Source organism: Papio anubis, chromosome 9 (genome assembly GCF_008728515.1).
Source record: "Papio anubis isolate 15944 chromosome 9, Panubis1.0, whole genome shotgun sequence".
NCBI classification, from domain to species: Eukaryota; Metazoa; Chordata; class Mammalia; order Primates; family Cercopithecidae; genus Papio; species Papio anubis.
The window spans coordinates 8,283,103-8,301,770 of record NC_044984.1 but is presented as its reverse complement, the minus strand read 5'-3'; the positions used below and the strand labels follow the sequence as shown (position 1 = coordinate 8,301,770).

Here is an 18,668-nt window from a genome sequence, read left to right as displayed (position 1 = left end):
ATTCTTCACCTCACATAGTGATCCTTTTGTGTGTGTGTGTGTGTGTATATATATATATAGTGAGACTATTTAAGATCTATTCCCTTACTGATTTTCAAGTATACAATACATTATTATTAACTATAGTTACCTTTCTGTAAAAATGGATCTCTAGAACTTATTCCTCCTGTCTAGCTGAAACTTTATACCTGTTGATCAACATTTGTCTCCCCATTCTCCAACCCCAATCCCAGCCCCTGGCAACCACCATTCTACTTTCTTTAGATTCTACTATAAGTGAAATCATGCAGTATTTATCTTTCTATGTCTGGCTTATTTTGCTTAGTAAAATGTCCCAGGTTCATCCGTGTTGTCACAAACTACAGAATTTCTTTTTTTTTAAAGGTTGAATAATATTGCCTTCTAATACACACACACACACACTACATTTTCTTTATGCGCTCATCAGTTGATGGACACTTAGCTTGATCTCATAAATGGCTATTGTGAATAATGCAGCATAACATCAAGATATTGATTTTTTCCTTTAAATATATGTCCAGAAGTGGGATATCTGGATCATATAGTAATTGTATTTTTAACTTTTTGAGAAACTTTCATACTGTTTACCATAATGACTGTACTAACTGACATTTGCACCAAAAGTGTGCAATAGCTCCGTTTTCTCCACATCCTTGCCAATACTTTTCTTGTATTTTTGATAAAATCCATTTAAACAGGTGTGAGGTCATATCTCATTGTGGTTTCAATTTGCATTTTCCTGAAGATTAGTGATGCTGAGCATTTCTCAAATACTTACTGCTCACTTTTATATCTTCTCTGAGAAATGCCTATTCAGGTCCTTTGCCCATTTTTAAATTGGGTTATTTGTTTTCTTGCTATTGATTTTCTTACATATTTTGCATATTAATTCATCAATACAGATATGGTTTCAAATATTTTCTTTCATTGTGTAGGTTGTATCTTCACTCTGTTGATTGTTGCTTTCACTCTACAGAGCTTTTTAGTTTGATGCAAGTCTATTGTTGCTTTTGTTACCTGAGCTTTTGGGGTCACATCTAAAAAATCATTGGCCAGATCAATGCCAAACTTTTCTCTACGTTTTCACTTAGCCATTTTACAGTTTCAGGTCTTACACTTAAGGCTTTAATTGATTTCATTTTTGCAGATGGTGTAATATTTTATATATGATGTGGTCCAAATTCATTCTTCTGCATGTGGATATTCAATTTTCCAACATCGTTTATTGAAGAGATTGTTCTTTCCCTGTTGTGTGTTCTTGTCACCTCTTTGAAGATCAATTGATTATAAATGCATGGGTTTACTGGACTTTCTATTTTGTTCCAGTGGTTTATATGTCGCTTTTATGCCAGTGCCATGCCATTTAATTACCATCATTTTGTAGTATCTTATGAAATTACATGGTGTGATGCCTCCAGCTTTGTTATTTTTACTCGAGAGTGTTTTGGTCTTTTTTTTTTTTTTTTTTTTTCATAGAAATTTTAGGATTTTCTGTTTCTGTGAAAAATGCCATTGGATTTTGGTAGGAATTGCATTAAATCTGTAGATCACCCTGGGTATTATGGGCATTTTAACAATACTAGTTCTTCCAATCCATGAAAACAGGGTATTTTTCCATTTATTTGTGTCTTGCTCAATTCCTTTTGTCAATGCTTTACAGCTTTTAGTGTACTGACTATTCACCTCCTTGGTTAAGACTTCCCTTTTAATATACTTTTTGACCCATTTGCTGTGCAAGAGTGTGTTGTTTAATTTCCACATTATGTGAGTTTTCCAATGTTTTGACTGTTATTAATTTCTAGTTTCATGCTATTGTGGTCAGATAAGATACTTGATATGATTTCAGTCTTCTTAAATTGGTTAAGACTTGTTTTCTGACCTAACATGTGATCTACCATGTAAAATGTTTCATGTGTACTTGAAAATAATACATATTCTACTGCTGTTAGATGGAATGTTCTAGATATGTCTATTAGGTTGATTCGGTCTATAGTGTTATTTAGATATGCTGGTTTCCCTATCTCTATTGATTTTTTGCCTGTAAGCTTTTTCCATTGTTGAAAGTAAGGTATTAAAGTCTCCTTCTATTGTATTGCTGTCTCCTATTATTGTATTGTTATTTCTCTCTTCAGTTCTGCTGATATTTGCTTCACAGTTAGGTGCCGTGATCTTGGGTGCATATCATTTTACAATCATTAAATCTTCTTGATGAATGGACTCTTTAATGATTATATAATGACCTTCTGTGTCTCTACCCACAATTTTTCACTTAAAGCCTATTTTGTTTACATAAGTATAGCCATGTCTGCTCTTTTTTAGTTATCATTTGCATGAAATATCTTTTTCCATCCCTTCACTTTCAACCTGTATGTGTTCTTAAGGGTAAAGTGAGTATCTTGTAGGCAGTGTGTAGTTGAATTTTGTTTTTTAATTCATTCAGCCACTCTAAGCTTTTTGACTGTAGAATTCAATCCATTTACACTCAAAGTAATTATTGATAGGTAAATAATTACTGCTGCCATTTTGTTAATTGTTTTCTGATTAGTGTGTGGTTCCTTTGTTCCATTCTTCATCTCTTGATGTCTTCTTTTGTGATTTGATGGTATTTTTGTAGTGATATACTTTCAGTCCTTTCTCTTTGTCTTTTATGTACTGATTATAGATTTTTTTTTCTTTGTGGTTACTATAAGGCTTACATAAAACACGTTATAGTATAATAATCTATTTTAAGCTGATAACAACTTAACTTTGACAACATTAAAAAATTCTATACTTTGACTTCTCCTCCCCCTCCCAGTTTTTATGTTATTGATGCCACAATTTACATTTTAAATGTATCTAGTAACAAATCTATTATTGTGAATCTATATATCTATTATATAATATATATCTATTATATTTATATAATAGATATATATTAACAATTTATCCATTGTTATATCTATTAACAAATTATTGTACCTATAGTTTTGTATTTTATTATACTAGATTTGAAGGCTATTTATGCACTACCATTATATTAGAGTATATAAATTTCACTATATTTTTCCCTAAAGTGAGTTTTATTTTATTTTTATTTATTTATTTAAAGTTAATAGACTCTGTTTCTTAGAGCAGTTTTAGATTTACAGAAAAATTGAACATAAAGTACAGAGTTCCTATATATTCATCTCCCATCCCTACAGTTACCTTTATATTAACATCTTGTGTTGGTGTGGCACATTTGTTACAATTGATGAATCAATATAGACACACTATTGTTATCTAAAGTTCCTATTTTATATTAGGATTCACTATGCATTGTACAATTCTATGGGTTTTGCCAAATGCATAATGACTGCTTTAACTTTTATCCGTCATAATGACTAAGTGATATACAATTTTAGTAGAATGAACAGAAAAGAAATGAATATAATTAAAAATCAATTTGTGCAATAAAATGATTTAAATTATATGGATTGGTGCTGCATAATTTAATAAATTTTTATTTGCACTGTAACATACTTGTAAAAGTAGACTTATACAGTGAGTTATATAGCTTTATATGTTTCTACGTTCATAGTTAGAATTCTTTCCTTTCAACTTTAAAAATTTTCTCTGGCATTTCTTGTAAGGCAGGTGTAGTGGTGATGAACTACCATAGCTTTTGTTTGGGAAAATATTTCCCTCTCCTTTATATCTGAAGGGCAGTCTTAGTAGGTATAGTGGTCTTGGTTGCCACTTTTTAAAAATTTTAGCTCTTTGAATAAATTATTCCACTCTCTTCTGGATTCAGGGTTTCTGCTGATAAATTTGTTGAAAGTGTTTTTGGGGTTCCCCTATATGTGATGTGTTACTTTTCTCTTTCTGCTTTCAAAATTTTCTTTTTGTCTTTGACTTTTGATAATTTAATTATAATGTGTCTTGTGAAGATTTCTTTGTATTTAGTCTATTTTGTTACTTTTGGCTTTATGAATCTATACATTAATTTCTCTCTCCAGATTTGGGAAGATTTTTGCCATTATTTCTTTAAGTAAACTTTCTGCTTCTTCTCTTTCTTTTCTCATTCTTTTACTCCTATAATGCATACATTGACTCTCTTGATGATGTACTATAAATTCTGCAGATTTTCTTCACTCTTTTTAATTTTTTTTGTTTCTATAACTGGATAATTTCTGATGACATGTCTTTATGCTCACAGATTCTTTCGTCTGATTGATGAAGTCTGTAGTTGAAGTCTCTCTGATATTTTTAAGTTCAATCTTTATGTCCTTCAGCTTCAAAATTTCTATTTGATTTTACTTTTAATAGTTTCCATTTTTTTGGAACTTTTCATTTTATTCATGTATTATTTTCCTAATATTTGCTTAGTTGTATATTTGTGTCCTCTTGTTCTCACTGAGCCTCTTTAAGATGGTGTTAATGACAATAATTACTGTTATTTTTTGAGACAGGATCTTGCTCTGTCATCCAAGCTGAGTAAAGTGGCATGATCATAGCTTACTGTGGCCTCAGGCTCCTGGGCTCAAGTGATCATCTCACCTTAGCCTCCTGAGCAACTGGAATTACAGGTGAGTGCCACTATGGCCAGCTAATTAAAGAAAAAAGTTGTAGAGAAGGGGTCTTGCTGTGTTGCTCAGGCTGGTCTCAAACTCCTGGCTTCAAGTGACTCTACAACCTCGGCCTTCCAAAGTGCTGATATAGACATGAGCCACTGTACCTGACCAAGATGATTATTTTGAATTCTTTTACAGGTAACTCATAGATCTCTAGTTCCCTAGAGTTTGTGCATTTGATGAGCAGGTACCTTTTCCAGCCTTTATAGACTGGCTACAGCAGGGAAAACCCTGCACCAGTCAGTTTATCTAGAGATTCTGTGTGGGCCATGTAACAGAATCTCTAGAGAGATGGCTTTGGTGTTTGGATTAATGTTGAGCAGGTCTGACACCTGGAAAAACAGAAGCTGTCCAGGCACCATGGTCTACTGCGGTGGACCTTTTGTCTGGGTCCGCAGAAGCAGGCCTGGAGGTGGGATCCACAAAGACTAGCCTGAATCCTGGATCCATAGCAGCCATCTGGAAGCTGCAGTGGGACTGGGACCTGGGTCCATGATATAATAGTAGGCTTGGGTCTTTGGTCCTGGATCCACAAAGTCTGTCCTGGAGCCTGGATCTATAGCAGTGGTCCTGGAGCTTGGGTCCATGGGGCCAGTCTGGTATTGGAATGTACTGTAGCAGTTCTGGACCCTGGGTTTGTTCAAGTAAATCTGTAGTGTGGAATTCCAGGGGCTGGCTGGGACTCTGGGGCCATGGGAACCAGTCTGGAGCTAGGCAGACCTGGAGTCTGAGTCCATGTGGGCCAGCCTGGATCCTGGGCCATGGGATCTAGCCTGGTATGAGATTTCACTGAAAAAATATAGCAAAAGTCTTTATGCCTATGGGTCCTGTCCACTAGAAGAGTTTAACTGGCTCACTTCTTCATTTTAATGGAGGCATAACCTATGTACACTATAACGCATATCTTAATTATATAGCTTGGTAAAATTTTACATATAAATAAACTTGTGTAACTGCTTATGAGATCTAGATAAAGAACATCTCTGTTAGCTTATTCTTAAATTGAACTCTTGATGTTTTTGGAGCAAAGTCTGTGCCCCCAGATCCAGGTGAGGAACAATATATCCCTTTCTGTAAGCTCTCTTCTTCCCCCAAAAGTGCTTTTTTATGGCTTCTAAATTTTGCAGGCCATGAGTATATTGCCTACTTCAAGGGAAGCAGATATAGCTCTGTAGTCCAAATCCTATTCTGAAGCAGTGGACTTGGCATCTGGTGTTCTAAGATTTTTTGCAGATGTGACTTTACTTTTTTTTTTTCTAAAGCATATTTAACTTAATTGTTTTCATTTTGTTTACAAAATGACTAACAAAGTTGAATATCTTTTCTTGTGTTTATTGGCTATGTTAATTTACTGCTCTGTGAAGTGTCTGCTCAAATTATTTGCCTATTATTGAATGGTTGTCTCACATTTCTTATTGCTTTGTAAGGGTTCTTTCTAATTTCTGGTACAGCCCTTCTTAAAGACTTGTGATGGAGATATCTTCTTTATGATCTGCTCTGTTGGTGTCAATTGCTATTTTTATGATTTCCTAGGACAATTTTGGAGGCCACCTCTCAATACGTTTTGCAAATAGCTCCTACTAGAACAATTATTCCACTTTGTAGGATCTTGTTTTTCATTCTCCATTAAACCAATCCTGACCTATTGAAAATGAAGTGAGGCCATTAAATATAAATTGTGCTTTATCCAAAATGTAATATGTAAACATTGCATATAACTTTTTGAAATTAAACCTTACTATGGCATCATGAAGAATTAACAATAGATAAAGGAATCTGAGCAATGTTCCATAATGAAGTTTGTTTATTCCAGAGTAAAAGAGAGTGAATAATCTATGTATTTATATGTTGTATAGATATTATAAATATGTCTGAGTTAGCAGGTAGACATATAACCATTTTAAGGCAGGAGAACAGACCGCTAGATGCTATTGCATTGTTCCTGCATACCTTTGATTCTAAGTGTTTTCATAAAGGGAAACTATAACTTATGAGAAATAAGACTTTAGATCTATAGATTATTTGTTTAATAAAATAGGAAGACATATCAGGAAGCTCAGCATACTTCATTTAAATGGGCACTGACCTCAATAAAGAAACTATTTTCTCTCAAAATTCTAATCTTTTCAAGCAATACATTTTGTTAACCAACAAAAATAATCATGGTCCCTTTACTTTCTATTTCTTATTTGACTGATATTGTGGTTGACCCTAAGAAAACTCTCAGAAGCTCTGTGTGGTATAAGTATTAAGAAGAAAAAGCAAAACAAGCTTAAATATTTCACCCTTGTATATAAGGACTGATGCCTAACATAGATTAACATCATGTAAAGAAAGTTTGAATAATATCATGTTTTTTAAGAAAATTCCTCTCCCGAGCAGGAATATCAGACAGCTGTTAGTATTTGTTAGTGTTTCTCTTGCTGTTCCACTTAGTGTTATTGACTTTTGTGCTTTAACCTTTCCCTTTCCTGGAATATCTAACTCTCCTGCCAATCTCAACAACCGGTGGAAATCTGACTGAGGAGCTTTCTCTAAATCCTGTGCTGGAAACCTTCTGTAATGAGGAGGCACATTCTACGTCATTGAGAATAAAGCTATCAATCATAAATAATCCATAACAATAAAATAATAAAGATAACAATGTTTTTCCTTTATCTCCCTGTTTTTGTGTTTTAGCATCCCTGTAGGACTCAATTTAATGTTGAGGGATAGGTAACATTTCACTGATTATTTCTGTATACCCACCAATTCCCAAAGGGCTGTGATGGAGGTTTACTACTTTAAAATGGAAGGTACAAAGCAAAGGTAATAAGCTTTTATTCAAGGAAGTCTTTCAAAGTCATTGATATAACATCTATTTCAAATTGTCGTGAATATATATGGCACATGAAAAGAAAGCAACCTCAAGAATTAAAACCCAAGTTTTACTTTGGATTCTTCTCCCATAACGAGTAACAAGTACTTGAGAAAGTCATTAAAACACTCTGGGCTTCACTTCACTCTCCTCATTTTCAAGTTAAAGATTTGGGGAAAAAAGTTTCCCTGATATTTTTTGCTTCATTATTTTAAGATAAAGTTTAGTTTTATAAAGTTAGATTAATAAAAATTTAGGTTTTAAAGGAGAAAATAAAAGAGCTATATCTATTGGGAGATAACCGGTTTTAATGATGCTGTAGATACATTTTTCACCTGCATCAATATTGTTTTCAACTGCAAACAATATTGTTCGGTAAAGATGACACAAATGGTAGATGTCAGTTTAGAAGCCCACGTTTACCCGTGAATAGAACATACTGCTCTTTCTCAAATTTGCATCACTAGATGGAGCCCTTGAGGGAATACCATTTCAGGAGATGGAATTTTGAGGATTCACATTAGAAAGGAAAGATTCCAAGCCTCACACAAATCCAAAGGGAATTAAAGCTCTTCTCTTGAAGTTCAATGCACTTTAATTTGGCTTTGGATAAACAGAGTACCAAGGTGAGCTAATGATTTTCCCCAACTTCTACGACTGTTCTTCTTACTCCCTTCATACTGCTTTGAAGTAGACAGCTTTTAAAATTTCCTAAACTGAAATTCTAATAGTCTTCCTGTCTAAATTGTGTGAGTCAGGGCAAATAAAAAAGTTGAAAATACAAAGTAGACATTTGGATAAGGCTATAATATACTTGTAGAAACTCACCTAAGGGCTTAAGAGAAGACCGTAGAGGGATAATAATGTGAAATTCGTCTATATTTATAATAACTGTTGTTCTGTTCCCTGATAAGACTACTTTCGTGTTACTTTAAAAAATACTACAGTCATCATCTGGTCACTTCTCCCTGCAGCTACTATTATTTCTGCAGTGTGCTCCTGTGCCCCACCACCGTCTCACCATATCTCATTCTGAATACTATACAGCTCTCAACTTTCTCTTTGATACTGACTATCCTATTTGTTCTCTAATTTCTGCCCTTATCTTGTATAAAAGACAGAAATAAAAAGATAATTGGCCGCAATCTTGCCTCCTCTCTGTAATAGCTCTGATTCTTTTCTGCCAATGTCTTCCTCCCGCATGCCAAAGACATGGCTGCCAGTGCCTTGGATCCTGTCTCTGGTGTTAACCTTCTACTTGGCTCTCTTACCAACTCACTCTCACCCTCCATATACTAATACATGCTGTCAGTATGTGGGAGGCAATCTTTTCTTTCATCCTGCTGTAAATATCCCAAAGAAGAAATGCATGCATTCTAAGGAACACCCATATCGTTCATCATTATCACTAATATTTATTGAATACTTATGAATATACCAAGATAAGAACTTTATATGTGTAATGTTATTTAATTATCACAAACTGATATGAGTTAATTACTGCTTCTCTTTCACAGACAAAGAGAATGAATGCAGCTTAGAGAGGTTAATCAGTTTGCTATAATTACAAAGGCAGTAAGTGATGAAGACAGATTTTGACACTGTATCTGACTTCACAACATAAAACTTAACCCCTGTGTTCTATTACTTAAGGGAAGTTTTCTTCTTTGGGTGTATTCTCTCAATCAAGCCTTTCCCCTGCTTATAAAATAGTCTTTTTTATTTTTGTAATTTTTCATAGACAATTTGATAAAGTATCAATTTCTACCATGAGAAACCTTTTTTATTTTTTTTTTTCCGGATATGCAGCGTTTGAGACAAGCATAAGTCTTTAGAAAGTGATTAATTCAATTCTCTCAGTTTTAATAATGCTCCAGGTCAAAAAGGTAATAAATGGAGGAGTCAAGTCCTGAGTTCATGGAAATCGTTAGATTTGACCTTTTGTGTTTATGTGAGAAGCAACATTTTTTTTTTTTTTTTTAACTTCCTAATTTCCTTCTGTGGGGGCAAGTTTGTCTTAATTTTCCTTTCAAGGTGCTGTGGAAAAATGTCATTGTTCACCACATGTTCTCTGGATCCTCTATGCAACTTCTAACATCTCACTTCCAACATTTTTTGCTAAGGGCATGCATAAGGTGTCATCCATCTTTATTTTTAAATTTAATATCTATGAACTAAATTAAATCTTATATTAGATATTATACATTAATGTGGGTCTCTACATTATAGATGCTTTCTCTGATGCTCCTTTGTGACTCCTTTTCTACTGAGAAATCAGAAAGTTCTCCTAGATTCTTTCCCAAAAGAGTTTTTGGGTCATCAGGCAATTATATTTGTGTTATCTTAACCTTTTGTTGTTTGTCATTCTTGTCATAGTTAAGGAAGACAGCAGAATCCATATATCATTTGACAATTGTTAGTAACATAGAACACCATGAAATAGGTGGTAAATCATATGAAGGAAATGTTCCAGTAAAAGCCGCCTCAAACTCCAGAGGCCATTCCTGGGTAGCAGCAATGCTGTTATTGTTCTCTATAAGCCATATAAGTGAGGATCCCCAAATTTCCCCAGCAGAGGGGAAGTATAAGTCTGATTTAAAGATGTTTTCTTTCTTTCTTTCATCTACTTTGCTGGCTTTGAGCACAACCCAGGAAGAAGTTCAAAACCAAGAAAACGGTAAGTCTGATACGATGACAGGTATAAAGTTTTGAGACATGTTAGCAACTAGACTGTCTTTTTCACTTCAGTCATGTTTTTCCTTTCTTTTTCCCAAGACCATAGAGAATAAGATGTAAGAGAATTAAGATTTCAACCCTAATTCCAACATAACAACTGACTAGACAATCTACTCAGCATATGACTTGTTAAATCATGATTCCATTTCATATATGTCTTTTAAGTCTATCGATTTCTCTATCAGTTACGTACGATGTCAGTTCTTCTAATCAGTAGTACAGATTAACAACAACTACACACTAACATTTCTAAGATTTCTCTTATCCTTTCTCAAGAGTCTTGCCTTATTATTTTAATCATGTGGTATTGAAATATCAGGGAGAGATTTAGCTTATTTTGAATAGCATTTCTAATAGCTAATTGAAATAATTAAAGGACAATTTCTTATTATACGCTTGTCACTTTGGTCAATTAAAATACAATTTTAGAATGCTAATTAAATTGATTAAAGAAGTTATTTTTTTCTACAGAATTGTAGAGATAAGCCTTCTTCAACTTATTCATTTTAAATTAAGAATGTATTTACTGAAAACCTATTATGCAGAGGGTACAAAAGAAACATGTGATGTGACTTATTGCCTTTAGGTAGCAGACCATCTTCATGGGAGAGTAAGGCTCAAATATACTTAATAAGGTAGTACCTAAAAGAAGTACTAAATTCAACGTTTTTACTGATAGATTATGTTATACAAACAAGTGATACACATTCCACAGACCCGCAGGATTAGGATAGTGACGAACGGGGTCTCTCCTGGCAGTACTATATGAAAGCAGAGTAAAAGTCAGCAATAGAGGGGCTCATGGCAGGGCAAGCATTTAGAAAGTTACTTCCACTCTTTGACCAAGTATTGGTTGAAAGGTGTGCCATCGAAACTGTAACCAAAGAAACCATTATGCTTCCGGAAAAATCTCAAGGAAAAGTATTGGCAGCCACAGTAGTATCTGTTGGATCAGGCTCTAAAGAAAGGGTGGAGAGATTCAATCAGTTCGTGTGAACCTTGGAGATAACACTCTTCTTCCAGAATATGGAGGCACCAAAGTAGATAACAAGGATTAGTTCTCATTTAGAGATGGCGACATTCTTGGAAGATATGTAGACTGAAATAAATCCTGTTGAAATGGCATCAACACGAAGCTTCCCATTCCACTGAAGTTCTGAAATTTTTCATCATGTAAATAATTTATATGTCTCTCTTTTACACTAAGCTAATCATAAATAATGGCAAAAATAATAATGACTAAGTTATTAGAATCAAATAAAAAGAGAATTAAAGGAGTCAGATGAAATAAGCAAGAATGGAGTATACTTGATTGAATTATTTTTTCATAGTTATGTTTGCATCTATTATATGTCGTGCTATTGCAAGGAACATTTAAAAAGTAGTGCTTGGAATAAGATTAATAATAACTATTGTAAATGTATCATTTGAACCTCTCCATCCTTATGGATTTCATTATTTTAAAAAGTACCACTTTTTTCACATAGAAATAATATAAAACATAATTTAAAAGTTGAAATATTTACAAGTCAACCTCAGGTGTCATTACAAAGTTTTCGGCTAAATTGTAAAATCATGTATTTAGTTTTAAGAACCTAATTTTTTTCATTCTCGTTAGTTTATCTAATTTTTTTTTGTAATTTACATCCTATATTTGGTCTTATATATTTTCAATCTTATATATTACTTAAAAATAAAGTCGGAAGCCACATTAAGAATAAAATAAAAGGACCATGAAAATGGTTGTAATTGATATCTAGAAATAAGATGATATATAAAGTGGGTTGCATAAAAGCTATACTTACATTTACCACAAGGTGACATCCTAGCATCACGAGTGACAATAAAACTACAATACATTCAGAAGCATAATCACAATATGATGAAAACTAGCTCAAATTATTACAAGTTCTTTCTTTCAAGGAAACCATCATGAGAAACCAGGGTTTAAGCATTATGCTTAGTATTTTATAAGTTTAACTCTCCCTGACTCTAGTTACCTTAGATTTTAGATAATTCTAAATAATTATCCAGAATAATTCTAAATAATTATCCAGATTAATTCTAAATAATTATCCGGAATAATTCTATATAATTATCTAGATACAACTAGATAATTCTAACATCTAATTTTACCTCTTATCTTGGCATCTTCCCTTTCCTCCTAGTCATATCTTCCTTTATTTAAAGAGAAAAATGAATCCTACCTAATCCTCAAGTCAGTTATATATCAGCTCACTCAGTTCTTGAAAAATAATCCTTGATTTGTAGAATCCACTTTCTAATTACACTCCAGTCAACAGGAGTTTGGTCTCCAATGCCACCTTTCTATTGAAACTAGCTTTCAAAGTTTCAATGAGCTCAATGAGTATCAAAATGAGCTTGCATTTGACACTAACTACTGTTCATCCCACTCCTTCGGAAACTCTCTTCTAGTAAGGTTTGGTGGCATTAGCCTCTTCTAAATTTGTTGTTAGCTGTTAGGTTGTTGCTATTCGATTTAGTTAGTTCTTCTTCCTTAGTCTCTTCCTTATATGGTTGCATCCTCCAGAATTTTGCCACCAAAAGATCTGTCAGCCAGTCAGTTTTCTGTACAGGAGTCCACAGACTATTTTCTCAATCCTTTCCTTAGAGTTCAAGAAACACAATCCAGCCAATATTGATTTCATAATGTGGTGGGCTTTGGGGCATGCACATCTTTTTCTTGAGTTTCCATCCAAGGTTTAAGGTTTTAGTTCCTGATACTGAGAACACCGAAGGCAGATGGCAGGCAGCTTCCCCTCTGAATCCTTTTCAGGCTCATCCTTCTATCCTTTCAACTTATCCACTGCCACCACTTGTCTCTTCTTGCATTTGATTCTGATGAGTGGTTCTACTGCTGGGCTCCACTGTTGAGTAGGGAGAAAAAAGTGGTCTTGGATCCTGCATGTGAAGGTGGAGAGGGAAATAACTCCAAGTCATGTCTTGTGTTAGGTCAGATTCTTCAGAAGCCAATCCTTAAATGGCACTGTTTTTAAAAAATATTTATTGAGAGCTCTCCCAGAGAGGGGATTTAGTAAGCAGGGTAGATAAGGAATAAGGCTAAGCAAAATGTGGTCTCACGTGCAGACTAGCTTAGTCTAACCCCACACAGAAAAGTCTGAAACACCTATTGCTCCATAGAGTTAGTCTCACTTGAGGCAAGGAGGCCAGACTTTTATACCTTCATGCCAGAGAGCCACTGCTAAGGGTAGTTACCTGGAGAATGGGGTAGCTGTGAGTTGCTAGTAGCCAATACTCACAGCAAGTCAATGGCCACTGGCCAGTAAAAGGGATGAGGGCAGGGCTCCCATAACTTCCCTACCTGTTGTCTTCAGATGGAGGATCTGAAAGCAAGTCACGCTTTTTCACTGCAAAGGTTAATCCTTGCTGATATCCTAGAGGTAGACATGTTCTATCTTTGACCTAGTGTTTAGTCACTTTTAAAAACTCAGTTTACATATAGACAACAAAAAGTAGAAACTTTACAGTGGAGAAACCTGGGTGATACCATCTTAAATAAGTAATCAAGTTAACATCGTCAGTAAGTGCCAAGACACAGTGATATCAGGCACGCCCTGATGTGATCCAAGGAGAAGGGCTCTTCACCTCTGTGGTACTCTTTCCAAAATCTGTAACTGCAGTTTAGTTATAAAAAAATCAGACAAACACGAATTGAAGGACATTCTATAAAACAGCTGCCCAGGACTCTTCTTAGACATACAGGTCATGAAAGACAAAGAAAGACTGTGATACTCTCACAAATTGGAGGAGACTAAGAAGTTAGAAATAAATGCAGTGTGCGTCTTGCATGGAATTCTGAAACAGTAAATAAGCATTGGTGGAAAAGCAGGAAATTCAAACAAAATCTGTAGTGTAGTTAAGAATATTCTACTGCTGCTAACTTCTTCATTTTGATAGTTGTACCATGGTTACGTAAGATGCAAACATAAAAGGAAGGTAAGGGAAAGGTAAACAGGCACTCTCTATTATCTTGGCAACTACTCTGAAATCTAAAATCATCCAAAACTTAAAAAATATTTTTTTTCTTTTGAAAATCCTTATTCTATTTGCTTATAAATGAGGGACTGGGTTTGTGATGAAGAATAATCCATTCTGCCATATTACAAGTGCATGAAATAGTTGACAAAATAATATTCCTATTGAACAGTAAAAAATCAATAACATAAAGGAATATTTATATCAAGCATAATTTTATGCTACATATTCACTGAGATGATACATGACAAATGGCTGTAGTATGGCAAATAGAAAAGAGCCACTTTGTTTTCCAATCACTTACTAATAGTAATTGCCCTAGAATGAGAACAACATATTATCAAGTCACTTTAGAATTTGCTAAAAGAAGATGTTTGAGCAAGAAGGGAGCACTTACTTTATACTTTATTCTCCATTTCCCTTAGGTGTTTGGCAAGACCAGGATGCTCAATGGCAAGGTGAGATCCTGGTTATCTCTTTTTCTTCTAGCATTTGTTTCCCTAAGTGGAATACGAGATTTACTGCATCTTTTTGGTGAATGATATGAAATAGAGGCCTGATGTTCATGACTGGAGGGCTTATCATTGAGAATTATGTTAAGCTGTAAGTAATAGAATTCTTGACTAACTGTAGCTTAAACAAATAGCAGTTTCATTTTTGTATATAATGGGAAGTCTGGAGGTAGACAGGCTCCTGTATTTCAGCTCCTCTGTCTTCCTTTGGGGGTGCTCCACCCATTGCAGGACACCCAGCAGCCTTGCCTCACTTACTGAATACAGTTAGGGAGCTGCAGTGCTGTGACAGCCAGATCGGCCAGCAGATTTCCAAAATGCTGCCAGTTGAGATCCACTGGGCACATTACTCCCCTGAACAAAATCAGGGTTCTATTAGCAAAGAAGAGGAGAAAGAGAAGTTGGGCTAGCACTGCCTGCCAGAGAAGAAAATGAAGTGGAAAATAAAGGGCAGAGTTATATTTATTTACTTTTACTCTCAGGTCAGGGACTGACCTGAGTACATTGTGCAATGTGCAAAAGTAATGTAACATAATGTCATTCTGCCACCTGAAACTGTGACCATGGAACACGTAACAAAGAGGGAGTGAGGGAAAGGAAGGTAAGAGACATCACTATCATCTGATAAACAAGCAAGAGCTGGAGAATAATTACCCACAGGGTAATTGACAGGATTGAACAAACTCATAGTGAAAGAAAATGTCACAGAAAAATTAGCTATGCAGGACATTTTATCAAATTTTTTTTCCAGAATGAAACAGACTGATGAAAGAAAACATTGTAATATGTATAGCTCCTCCATGAAAAGGATTGTAAGCTGCTCCAATTCTGTTACTCTCCTATTAAAGGAAACTAAGGGTTATAGAAAAAAGAAAAATTCAGTTTTAAGCTGAAATTAATACTTGGTTGATTCTATAATTCCACTATTTTTCCTTTATCTTTTTTAGGAAGTCAATTCAGACAACCATATTAGTTTTATTTATTGTTTAATTTACAGATTATATGTATCTCTGTGTGTGTGTATGTGTGTGTGTATCTTTTCTTTTCTTCTTTCCTCTTTTCTTTTCTTTTCTTTTTTTTCCTTTCTTTGAGAGACAGAGTCTTACTTTGTCACCCAGGCTGGAGTGTAGTGGTGCCATGACAGCTCACTGCAGCCTTGATCTCCTGGACTTGAGTGATCCTCCCATGTCAGCCTCCCAAGTAACTGGGACTATAGGCTCACACCATCACAGCTGGCTAATTTTGTATTTTTTGTAGAGACAGGGTTCGCTATGTTGCTTAGGCTCATCTTGAGCTCCTGGGCTCAAGTAATCCTCCTGCCTCTGGCCTCTGACACTATATTTTTACTCTTTTCTCTTATGTACAGTGTTTCCAAGTCTATGGTATAAGGAACATCAGGAGTTAATATATTCATATGTTAAATTTTCTTAACTTTCTATAGTGTTATAATGGCATAGAATAATTATGGACGTTTATAATGCTTCCTGTCATTTACTAATTACTGATGATATTTATTTGCATTTTAATAAGAAGCCTGTAACCTAATTGACCTCATGTAAAGGAAGAAAGCTATTCCTGTTAGTCCTAGTGAAATTTGATCAGTGTTTCTTGGATGACAGTAAATGTGAACAGATAACATACACAGTGTGCAAAAACTTCTGAAAATAACTGATTTTTGTAGATTACATAACTAGGGTTAAAGAATTAGGGACCCTTAGCATTGCAAGGTACTTTTAGGAATCTCCTTGGATTTAATTATTCTCTTTAGCAGTAATCTTTGTCTAATATACTGTAAATTTTACTAGTTTATCTTTGTTATCTATCTTGTCCACTCCAAAATAGAACTTTTTTGTTTTTTCTATTTACTACTGTATCAGGAGTGCTGACAACTCTGGAATACACAGTAGGCACCCAATACATATAAGGGAATAAATAAATGAATAAAAGCTATCTGTATCTGCTGATCATCCGCAATTTAGATGTCCCATACTACATTCCAAGTAAGCCTACATTTGAACACACCTGGTAGTTTAAAAAAATGTGTACATGTATGAAACTATTTTAACATAGCACTGCAATAAAATTCTATTAAAATAGAAAAACATAAGTTGAGCATCTTTCCATATTGTATAAGTAATTCCTTGACCCCAATTTATTTCAAATGTGTATATTCCAAATAAACATACATATACTAAATCTATATATATTTGGAATATATACTTTCCAATTATGTATATAAATATTTCAAATATATATTTTATAAATATATGTATTCCATACATAATATATATCAAAGTATTACAATAATCAGGTTGGATTTAGTCTAACAGCCAGTTCATAATGATACCTTAAAAATATACTTGATAGTGCTTTATAGTGCTTTTAAAACATGATTTAAGGAGCAAAATCAGCTAACAGAAGAGCATAATTAGGAGATTATAGACATATCTTTTAAAGAAATTAAATTCCTGGTACAAATAAGAGAAGGTAAAAAAGCTCACAATTCCTTTTTTCTTTCGTAGTTGAGGGCAAGCCAGGTACATGTCCTGAATTTATAGAATCTTTTGACACAAAGCAACAGAGCCGCAGTCAAGACTGAAGTCAAAAGAAATTTAGATCCCATCTGGGCAAAAGGGCCTCTAAGCAACAATCTAAGATTTCCACCTGTTGTTCTGGGGTTCCTTGTATAAATGATTATGACTGCAGAGATCTTATGAAGTGCTGTGGTACCTGTAGATGTGGCCTGAGGTACACACATCCTCTTATGATTGACCCTGTATTTTTCAATTCACCTCCACAATCTAAGGCATAAGTAAGTATGGGGCAACATGATCTCCTCATCCGTTCTCCGACTCTCTTAAAATACTTTATGTATCTTTTGTCTTAGTATTCTTCCAACCCAACCTCATATTTTATATTCTATTATAACTATAGTATAGAATTTATAGTTAGAATGGTCTAGAATATAGTCCACTTTCTCTATGACATATAAAAGGGCATGCCATCTCAGAAGAAATTCCACATATATGTCACCTGATTTCAATTATTTATTCATTCAATTAACATTCATTGGATGCCCACTATATGTCACACACTGAGAATGCAGGAATGGACAGGACAGGTGGAACCTCTATAGTTATGCAGTTGATAATATTAGCATATGTTCTTTACCCTTCACTAAGCAACCAGAACTTTTCCTTTTTTTTATTCCCTTCTGCACCCCTTCCATCTCTAAGGAAAAGAAAGCATGAGTCTCATGTCACTTAAAAGTTAGGCATCAGTTTTTAAGCCTTGGTTGAACTACTTTCTTCTCTGTTTTCCTCCCAGATATTGGATGGAGAAATGGATTCAGACGGAGGCATCATTGAGCTTATTCTTCTTGACTCATCTCAGTCCAAACATTACTCTCTCAAGTGTTGTTGTTAAAATCTACATATTAAAAGCTCAGCATCATCTATTTGTGAGCTCTGTGTCTCATTCAGGGATTTTAATTAATTTTGAGTTCTAAGGGTACCGGAAATAACTGGATTAGCAAAGCCTACGGTCTTCTCTGCTGTCCAGTTGGGATACCTATGGCCCAATGGGGCATCCCCAAAGTTTCTTTAGAATATGAAATCTAAGGGATTCTGGAAAATATTCAGAAAACACACATTTCAATTTAATCATCGAAATGGCCTGCAGATAATTCTGAAAGTCCACCTGCCATACAGGTTCTTTGTTCCTGTTTTGTCTTGTATGTAATTGGTATTATTTTAATCTTTCATTTGATATTGATCTAATCTTTTACTATTTGTTTTGGGGAAATATATGGAAGAAATCCATGCCAATGACATTTACTAATCTGCTTAAGTTAAGGCACAAAGTAGATTAGTGAGATCCATGGAGCCATCTTTTATGATGTCCACTTCGAGATGACAAATTTTTCCCATT

The 18,668-nt window shown here is 34.5% G+C and overlaps 1 long non-coding RNA gene and 1 pseudogene across 1 annotated transcript; both read left to right on the top strand.

Annotated features, from left to right (window-relative positions):
- Positions 1-4,675: 4,675 nt before the first annotated feature.
- LOC103875620 lies at positions 4,676-18,195 on the top strand. The gene is made up of 3 exons (XR_634474.2): positions 4,676-10,150; positions 14,652-14,684; positions 18,066-18,195. It is a non-coding gene; the product is annotated as an uncharacterized LOC103875620 (long non-coding RNA).
- On the top strand, positions 10,157-14,643 carry LOC110740646 (annotated as a pseudogene).
- Positions 18,196-18,668: the final 473 nt, after the last annotated feature.